Below are 10,619 nucleotides of genomic sequence, written 5' to 3' on the forward strand. Positions count from 1 at the left end.
CACAGTATGTTTCTCAGTTTTTTTCCATCCTTTTAGAACCAGAGGATTTTCTCTGTTTTCTTTTCTTTTTTTTCTTAAATGAGGCATTTATTGAAAAGCATTTATAGATAGAAGCTGGGCATGATGGTGTATGCCTGTGATCCTAGCAACTATTTAGATGGAGGCAGAAGGATCACAAGATCAAGGCCAGCTGGGCAATTTAGTGAGACTCAGCCAAAAAAAAAAAAAAAAAAAGAAAAGAAAAAAGAAAGAAAAAAAAAGTCTAATAGGGGACATAGTTCAGTGGTAAGGTACCTCTGGTTTCAATACTTAAAACCAGAAAAAAGAAAAAAAAAAGTATATATAGACAGATGTGTGGAACCATTGCAAATAAAGATGAACATAGTCATGATTTCTTCAATTAAGGGAGAAATATTATTTTTTCCTGCACAGAGCAAAATGAACAATTGATTTATGGTAACATTCCTGCATAAATTATTAATATTTCCTTCTGTTTAAATCATTTATATTCATAATATATTTCTTAATTAATTACAGAGTGGAGAGAGGACATTCCTTTAGTTAGTAGGAAAATTTTAAATAAAATTATATATAATTTCAAATATAAATACATATCTTTGTGGAAAAATCATTTTTTTCTTGTTAGGTTTTCAATGTAAAGTTATATTTATTTATAAACATATGCTATAAATTTTAAAGCATATTTAAATATATAACTGTATTTATTTAAAATGTATTTTGTTTATTTTGAAATAAGTGCAACTTCCAAATAAATAACAAAAATACAATCATTATTTTTTTAGTATGTTCCATGGAAATAACAGTTTATGTTAAAATACAACAAAAAAAATAGTGAGATTTTGCTTAATGGTTAAAGATCTCAAAACTCTACCCCATGTAGTTTAGCATGATCCTTCTAGAAGTCATATAACAAAATATTCTTGCTGCTATTTGAACAGGTTTTTGCTTTTTTTTCTTCACACTTGTTTCTAATCTTTCCCATCCAACAATGGATGACATGAAAAGAGAAGTCACCTAACAGGATAGAGCCCCACCTCTCCTACTATGGCCCACCCTGGAAGCAGAAATTGTGTTGCACTGATGTACTGACACATTTGGGGTGTAATTTTATATTTAGATTGCAGTCTCTCCTGGATCATTACTCAACAAAGAGTATCTTTACAGAGAGATAGGGAATTGGGCAATCTGCCCAGCTTTACTTACATGTGCACTTTACAAACTAGAATGACAATATAAGAAATGCTACCTTTAGGTGGATCAAAATCTTTGTAAATACTGGCTTTATTTCAAATAATAATACTTATTTTACTTTTGTAAAATGGTACTGGATATGAAATATGGTATGGGAAGACATTAAATTCATTTTGAAAACATATGAATGGTGTGAAGTATAAAAGTATGAAATAAAAGAGGGCTATCAGATAATTTACTGGTTCTTTTCTCAACCTATCAAAAATTAAAACATAAAAATTATACCTGAACATAATAATTTACCTCAATGAATCTTCAGAGCTGTTAGTTTTATATCTATCTGTGTGGTATTGCACAAAGTTCATGGATCTTCTTGCTAATCAGAGTTCAGCACCACTTTTAAATGACTGCCCTCACTCAACTTTTCTTTTCCTCACTACCTAATTTTCCCCATGTGAGGTGGAAATATTATCTTCCTTAAATACTTTGTAAAGATTAGACAATGAATTTAAAATGCTAGATTTACACGTTTTCAGAATATAACAATATGTCCATTTTTTATAATAGTATTCTAATTATACATAAAAATTAAATTTGCCATTTATTTCTAGATTATTTTTGACATACCATACCAATAGTTCACTAGAAAAGATAATGTAACTAATAGGTACTAGATATAATAAAAATTTCCAATAACACTTGGAAAAAGTTCTTATTGAATAATGGCTGAGAAAAAAATGATATAAATATGTACAGAAGAGAATGACATGGCCAGTAGGTTGGTCAACTATTGTGTATATATGACTAGTGACTAGTGTCTCCGTTGTAATATAGGAATAGTTATTTATAAGCTAATGATAAATCCCAAATAATTGCTATATTAAGAATTTTATACATGAATTTTATTTTTACCTGAAACTTTCATGCATGCCTGAACTTAAACGCATCTAAATTGTGAAAAGGGCAGTCTGTAGGAAATAAAATTATAAGTTTTTACTGATGAATATCAGCATTTTTGATAAATACCCAAACTAAATAGGCTGAAAATTCAATAATTCTACTGAAGTATAAAGCAATCAACGATTATATAGAAATTAAAACTGAGCCAGTCACATTTTTTTGAAATTCATTTTGGATTTCCTTTTGCAATCTTATCTTATCGTGAATGCATAGGTGGTGTAAGTGGAAGCATGCAAATGTCCTACACCTCCTCTGGGAGCTGTAATTCAGTGCAGTGTACAATTGCAGTGTCCATCTGGCACAGTCCAACAAAAGCACATGAAGCAGTTTAGTTATATAAATATTCAGGTGACAGGATGCCAGATGTTTTGCATGGTTTTCATCTTTGAATTTTCTTTTATTTTATCACCTTGCAGAACCACAGTATAATGACCTTCATGTTCATACATTTTGTACATTTTCTTTTGACCTCCATAATACCAGAAAAAATAAGAACTGAAAAGAATTAGGGTATAAAATGCATAACTCAATGTGGTAAATAGTCTCTATGTACCAGTCTACCTTTGTAATTTTATGTGTCTGGATAATCAAAGTGACAATATGCAGAGTAAATCTCAATTGTAGATCCTAAAACAATTCTCATTTTTTCTTTCTACTGTGCAGGTCTATTATAAAATTTTAGAGCCAGATGTGCTAAGAAAAAAAATCATTTAATAATAATCATAGTTTATGACTCTTTTTTGAAAATCAAAAACATATCTAGCATATGTCTAATGATAGTTCCCTAGTAATTAATTGTAATGATGCATCTTTCAATAAATTGTGTCATATTGAAAATCTTACTTCCAAAGTTCATTCTGCATTTTGACACAAATTTCCATATGAAATAATATCTGAATGATTTTAGGTCTTTTATTTTCTATAACAAAAATGAGGGTTACAGACTACACTGATATTAAAATGTGTTCCAACAGTCAAATAAGTTGATGTTTATTAATTAACTTATGACTGTTTCCTCAAGAGTATGCTTCTCTGATGATTAGTCATTGGTCCACAAATGCAACTATGATTCTAATTATACAAAAAAATCCATATTCAGGTGTCAAGAGCTAGTTATGGGCAGTAATTTTGCTCCAAGAAATATTCCAAATTACAGTTAGATCTTTCTTTTCTTTAATGCTGGTATTCAAACTCCTTAGACACAGAATCACTATCTTCCTGGCAATGTCTGCTCCTCTCTCATAGGTTGGCAAATACAGCAGAATAGCTTGGGGAACCTAGATCAATGTGTCTGCATATTGTGCTTCTCAGTTTGATTGCTTACAATTGCCATGGAAATTTGAAGAAAGATTATCTTTTGGTATCAAATACTAAGCTATATCAAGTATTATTTTCATTCAACCCCTTTATCAGTGTAACTACACTTATTTTTACATAAGTAAAGATAGGTGACTAAATATTAATTTGTACTCAAATAAAAATATGACTTCCTCAGATGTTGCACCACACATGATGTCTTTCAGGAAGTTAGTATGTAGAGAAACTTCAGTCTGAATCAAATGAGTGTCTATGTTAAGAAATTTCAGCCTGAAGCAAGTGAGTACCCAGTGTGGATTGAAACAATTCATATAACTAGAATCCACTAGAATAACATATATTTGATCATTGTAAATGGGAGATTAATGATTGTATCTCAATCTATGAAAATTTATCTTACTATAGATGTTCGTTAGTCATAAATACTACAAATATTATTTAGCTTAGTACTTTTAGAATTCATGATGATAACAAAACCAATTTATTCCATTAGGATGAAATAAAGAAGATTTCAGAAGTATATGACACCAGACAAAAATTAAAACAAAGGTTGCTGGAAGCTTAAACCTTGATATTAGTGTCCCATAATAGATTAGTCCTGACAAAATAAAAAGTAAGAAACCTGTAGGACAGAAGGATTGCTTAATAATTCTCTGTTATTGGGAGTAAAACAGTTCATTTTAAAACTGTAAAGTTTACAAAATCTGAAACCATCATCCAGAATTATGTTCTGACATGATCCAAATCACAGTTATTAGTGCCAGAATTAAAGTACACACTAATCCAACCAATTCAGATTCTAGCATATTCTTCACCACAGTATATACTGTTTTGCATCTGAACTACTGCAGCCAAAGAAACAAAACCCAAATTTGATTCATACAAAGCTTGCTATCTGCAAGTGTTCCTAAGGAATGGTTGGTTTGAATGAATGTAGAGAGAGCGTAAAATAGAAAGCATTGGAAAAGACATATGAATGCTTGATAGGGTAGTTATTAAAGTGAATCTTCAAATACATTCAAAATTTTACTAGGTCTGCCGTGACAATGTCAGTGACTAGTTGTCAGAGAATAAAATGTATTTGTTATTATTATATATTTCTTTAATATTGTATTTTATATTGCAAGGTATGAGGACAAATGCATCCCCTTTTCTTTAGATAAACTTTATAAAAGTGACAGTATTTGTAGCACCAACACAAAATATCAACAAATATATGCCTATTTCTAAACTTTTTTTTTTTTTTTTTTTTTTTTTGCATTTTATGAAGGTATACTTTTGTTCTGTCCAGTAGGCAGAAGTTACAGCAGCAATTTCTTCTTAGGAGTTTTACACCTAGTGGCTCTGAAGAGTGGAGTGGCTCTGTGTACTTTCTTATGTTACACCATATAATAGAGTGGCAGAAATCTGTGTTAATATATGTGTGTGTGCTTGTATGTGCCCATTTTAAAAAATTGTTCATTTGGCATACATGAGAATTTATCCTTAAAGTTATCTTATGGCATTTCATTTCTTTGGAAACAATTTTTTAAATATTAACATGGCAAATTATAGCTGAATTTAATATTTTTATATATTAAATATGGTTGAGAAAAGTGTTATGTAGAAAAATTATTATACTGAGTGGTAACATTAGGAATTTCTGATTTGCTTCTTTACCAGGTGAAGAAAGAAAACCGATAAAATTGATTTAACTTTATTATTAGATAATGGAACACAATCATTCAAATATAAAAATTATTTAGTACAAACAAACTTATTTTTTAAATATAGGGTAAATCACTGAGAAATTTCAACCCTACTGAGGGTTAGTATTTGTTTAACCATACCTGATAATGTGTGTTATAAAATGAAAACTTGCATGTTTAAAATTACGTGGAATCATAACAATACAATTAAAATCAGACCATATAAAAAAAGAAGAAATGCCATTGAAAAAAAAAAAAAATCATGGCTATTGGCTGGGTGCAGTGGTGCATGCCTATAATCCCAGCAGCTTGGCAGGCTGAGGCAGGGGGATCATAAGTTCAAAGTCAACCTCAGCAAAAGCAAGGCACTAAGCAAATCAGTGAGACCCTGTCTCTGTCTCTAAATAAAAATAGAGAACAGGGTTGTGGATGTGGCTCAATAATTCAGTGCCCCTGAGTTCAAAAGAAAAAAAAAATGAATATTACTAGAAGAATTGAACAATTTTTAACAGCAGTATAGTGCAGGCAGTAGGGAAATGCCTATGTATTTAGTTTTCATCTGTCATCTATACCATTGATTGAAATACAAAATCTAGTAAGGGGTACACCTTATAGATTTGTAAGCCTTTTTGTGGAGTTTTAGTTTTATATACAAAATAAATTTATTTCTTAAAGAAATAAAATAAATCATCACTAAAAATAAATTGTTAGTGACACATAAAGGCAATGTAATCTCATTTTTATTTTGGCCTAGTTTTAGAGTAATATTAAATCTAAATGTAAAGCAGTTGATTTTATAAAGTAGTACCCTAATAAAAAGAATTTTCACAATGCCATTAATTTTATTAGATACAAGTATTTCTTGATGAAATTAAAGTGTGGGTCTTCAATTTTTTACCTTTATCCATAGATATAAATAGTGGAAAAAGATAGAGAGGGAGGGAGACATAGCATAAAAATTTGAGTAAGTATTTTAAGGCAAAATTTGAAATCAACAACTTTCAAAGTCTAGCGTTTAAATAGAAGGATCTATTTTCAAGAAGATACTCCAGGATAATTAAAATTCATAAAAGGGAACATAGGGCAAACAAAATGTTTATTGTGAAATAAAATCATCCTTCCATAAACAATATTTTTACCCAAGTAAAATTTAAATTAGAAGTAATAATAAGCATGTTATATTTAACAAAGTACAGAAAATAGAAAAAAAAATCAGAAGTTCAAAATTTATACATTAGAATTAACATGTTCTGGATGCCTAAGAAAGTTGTCAATAATGATTTTAAGTGCCTGCTTTCAATCTAGTAGTTTTTGTTGTAATGTAAAGGAGAGATTATATATACAGTATAAAAATTTTTTTAGGAAATTAATAAATTTAATTGTATAAAATTTCAGGGGATTGTTAAAATTTATTCATTGTGATGGTCCCTTTTTTATTCATACTTCTATTGATTGATCAATCTATAATCTAAGAAATCACTACAGTTTTAGGAGGGAAAAAATAACTTTCTGGGAGTAACCAAAAACCTCAAAGGGATTGTGGCTCGGAGGTAGAGCACTCACCTAACACATGCATGGCCCTGGGTTCGATCCTCAACACTACATAAAATAAAGTAAATAAAATAAATGTATTGAGTCCAACTACAACTAAAAGATATATTTAAAAAATCTCTGGATATGAAAAGATTCAAATCAGAATTTCTTAGTTAGCTAAAAACACCAGGTTTATTAGAGAAAGAAATGAATAATTAGAGTAGCCTAAGAACATAATTCTTCATCTGAATCAGTTCATGGGAAGTTCAGGTGCTTAAGAGTCACAAAATTTAGTAGATGAGGGCTGGGGTCATAGCTCCATGTTAGAATACTTGCCTAGCACATGTGAGGCACTGGGTTTGATCCTCAACATAAAAATAAACAAACAAGGGCTGGGGATGTGGCTCAAGCGGTAGCGCGCTCGCCTGGAATGCGTGCGGCCCGGTTCAATACTCAGCACCACATAGTACAAAGATGTTGTGCCCGCTGATAACTAAAAAATAAATATTAAAATTCTCTCTCTCTGCCTCTCTCTACCTCTCTCTCTCTTAAAAAAAAAAAAGGAAAAAAACATTTAAAAAAAATAAAAAATAAACAAACAAACAAATAAATAAATAAATAAATGTATTGTGTCTGTCCATCTACAACTAAAAAAAAGAAAGAAAGAAATTTTAGTAGATGACTAGATGAATCAGAGGGATAAAACAGCAAACAGCAAAGATAATTTTATTGTGAGAATATTTTTTACATGCATTTGACAATGTGTTGTGCTCCTAATAATGTGAAAGAAACTGCCTAGACATTTTGACCTGTCACACATATGTAATACAAATATTTATTAGTGTTTGTCAATAGCACCAAATACACAGGCACAAACACACATGGAATAAAAATGAGTATTGCCGGTATGTTTAAAAAATAAAATGTCCCAGTCGTTAAATCAAAACACTGATTTAGTATATAATTTTTTGGAGATAATTAAGGGTCATTATAATTCCTTATTGTACATCCAGGAAGTTCTTTTCAGAGGCCTTAAGTAGTTGCTTTGGGGGGGGGGGGGGATGTGGGTGGGTACCAGGATTGAATTTATGGGCACTTGACCTCTGAGCGGAATCCTCAGCCTATTTTGTATTTTATTTAGAGACAGGCTCTCACTGAGTTGCTTAGCACCTCTCTTTTTTTGAGTCAGGTTTTAAACTCTTCTTCCTCAGCCTCCAGAGCTGCTGGGATTACAGGTATGCACCACTGTGGCGAGCTAAATTTCTTTTTAACATTTGTTTTTGTGGTTTCAGTTGTAATCAGTAGGGCAGTATACTTTAATGAGCTTGTCTCATCATGTTACAAGCAAGACCACAGATTTCAATATTTGTTTAGTCAAGTTCACCATTTATTTATTAATGCCTTTTGTACTTAATACATTTTCCAAAACCTCTATCAAATCCACACTTAAGGTAATTGTTTTAAAATGTGTGTTAAAATAGCCAATAATTAGATTATTGTATGTGAAATAACTTCTCAGTCAAAAATTGTTTGCAAAAAGGCTGGCATTGTGGCTGGCTCAGTGGTAGAGTGCTCATCTAGCAGGCAGGAGGCATTGGGTTTGATCCTCAGCACCACATAAATGTAAAATAAAGATATTATGTCCACCTAAAACTTAAAAAAATATTTTAAAAAACTGTTTGCAAATCATATTTTTGGGGTGCATGGCTTGTCAAGAAATGAATATTTACGAAAGTTTGAGTGCATAATCATTTTTACTTTATTTTACTGACAAAAAAAACACTATAATAGAACAAAAAAGGAAGTTTAATTTACAAATAAAAACATGAAATACTAGATAATTTTCTTAATATATGCTCTTATGTTGACTGAGCATTTCATAGCATTTTTAAATAAACATTACCTGTCTCAAAGTTTTTCAAATTTTTCCTGGGATACACAATTGTAAATATCACAATAAACTCTTAGTTTATCCTGTATGTTTTGCATAATTCAATTAGATTCAGGATACAAAGAAAGAGTTAATCATATTAAAATCTTTTTGACATCTTTAGATATCATAATTCTGTAAGTCCACATGGTAATTACATAATTAAAAGCTGTCAGTGTATGATTGCTAATACTTGTAATATTTTGTAATTACATAATTTAGCATGATTACATTAAGAAAAAGAGAACATGATAATTGACTAAAATTAATTTACATTTTTCAGAAACACAAAACTTTTCTAAATTAAGACAAGTAACATAATGTTTAATTCTATCCTAACAAGCACTGAAAGAGAAAATTTATGTGGATATTTCCCCAAATATGGAAAAAAATTCAGTTTATGCTATATCTTCCTCAATCCTTGTGTAATCTGGTGAAAAGTGTAGAATAGTTTTTCAGTTTTTGTTTGTTTCAAAGAGGCAAACTTCTCTCCTGATTTGCCTTTCAATATCATTAATTTGATGTTAATTTAGTCAACTTAGGGACACAGTGATCAAAAACAAATAAACAAAAAACAAAAACAGTTACATAATAGATACATCTGTATCAGTTTTATTCCCCTTGTGAAATTCAAAATCCAGTAATAGTAGAAACTGAGTCTTTCTCTATAAATCCTACTTTTCATGCATTATGTTTTATAAAGATGATGGAATAATTTTTAGATAGTAAATATTAGTTTTTAAATTATGTTATATGCAAAGGCAAGAGCACCATGCTAGAATATAATCATAACATTATTGATTCCACTAAATTTTGTCTTTTAACAAAAGCTACAGTATATAAATTTTATAAAATATTTTAATTTTTATTAAGTAAACCATGATTCTGGTATTTTTTTTCATTATTGTTGTTATAGTTAATTGTGATCAGTCAATATGAATCTCTCTCCAAATCTTACCCCACCACCACGCCTATGGATTCCTTAAAAGATGTGAAAGTGGTATTTTTGAACCTTTATATTTTGTCAAAATTTTTCAAAATTTTTTATTAGTGCAAATTAGTTACAAAGAACAGTGGGCTTCATTGAGGAATGTTTGTTCATGCACATAACATTTTGATCATTCCTACCCTCACTGTACACTACCACCCTTCTCCATTCTGCACTTCCCTTAAGCTCCTTCCCTTCCTTTTCTCTAACAACATCCTTTCAGACAGTTTTGAGCACTCTGCTGTCCTTATCTCAGTGCTAGTGAATTCCCTTTCCCTTGCCCTCTACACTGTCATCCTTTGAAAAATCACATCAAGTAGAATTCAAGATGATAAATATATTACACTAAAAAAATCCCTAAAGATTGCATACAAATTAATACATGTAAAAGACATCATTTTAATTAAGATCACAATTAACTTATTTCTGTAGTTTTAGTCTAATTTTAAAAATGTGATCTACTTCCCCAAAATAATTTTTTTCATTTAATATTTAAAACAATTTAATATATGTATGATGGCTACAATGAATGGAGTAGAAGCATTTCAATTTTCTCTTGAATTTCAAAAAATAAGTGATATATAAAACATCCAATTTTATAATTACTTGAATATAGAAATAAAAGTTTTTCAGAATGCATATGAAAGTCAAAGCATTTTATTTTTTAACTTAAAATAAACTCCTTTCTTGATTTTAACAATAAACTTAGTTGTAAGTTCTATAATCTGAAGATCATTTAACTGGGGGCTAGACAATGGGTTGCAGAAAGGCTCATGATCTTTCAATCATCTTCAATTGTTGGCCTCTGTTTAAAAAAAATCCTCATTCTTGCCAAAGGAAATACATTTTGAGAAATTCTGTTCCTGTAGGAGAATTGTCAAATGTGGTAGTTGCTAGGAAACAATGCCATTAAAATTATGACATTGAATGTCACTTTCAGCTCATGAACACACAATAAAAACACAAAGAAAAATATAAATAAGGCTTCGAA

The sequence above is a fragment of the Callospermophilus lateralis genome, chromosome 6, assembly GCF_048772815.1.
Source record: "Callospermophilus lateralis isolate mCalLat2 chromosome 6, mCalLat2.hap1, whole genome shotgun sequence".
NCBI classification, from domain to species: domain Eukaryota; kingdom Metazoa; phylum Chordata; class Mammalia; order Rodentia; family Sciuridae; genus Callospermophilus; species Callospermophilus lateralis.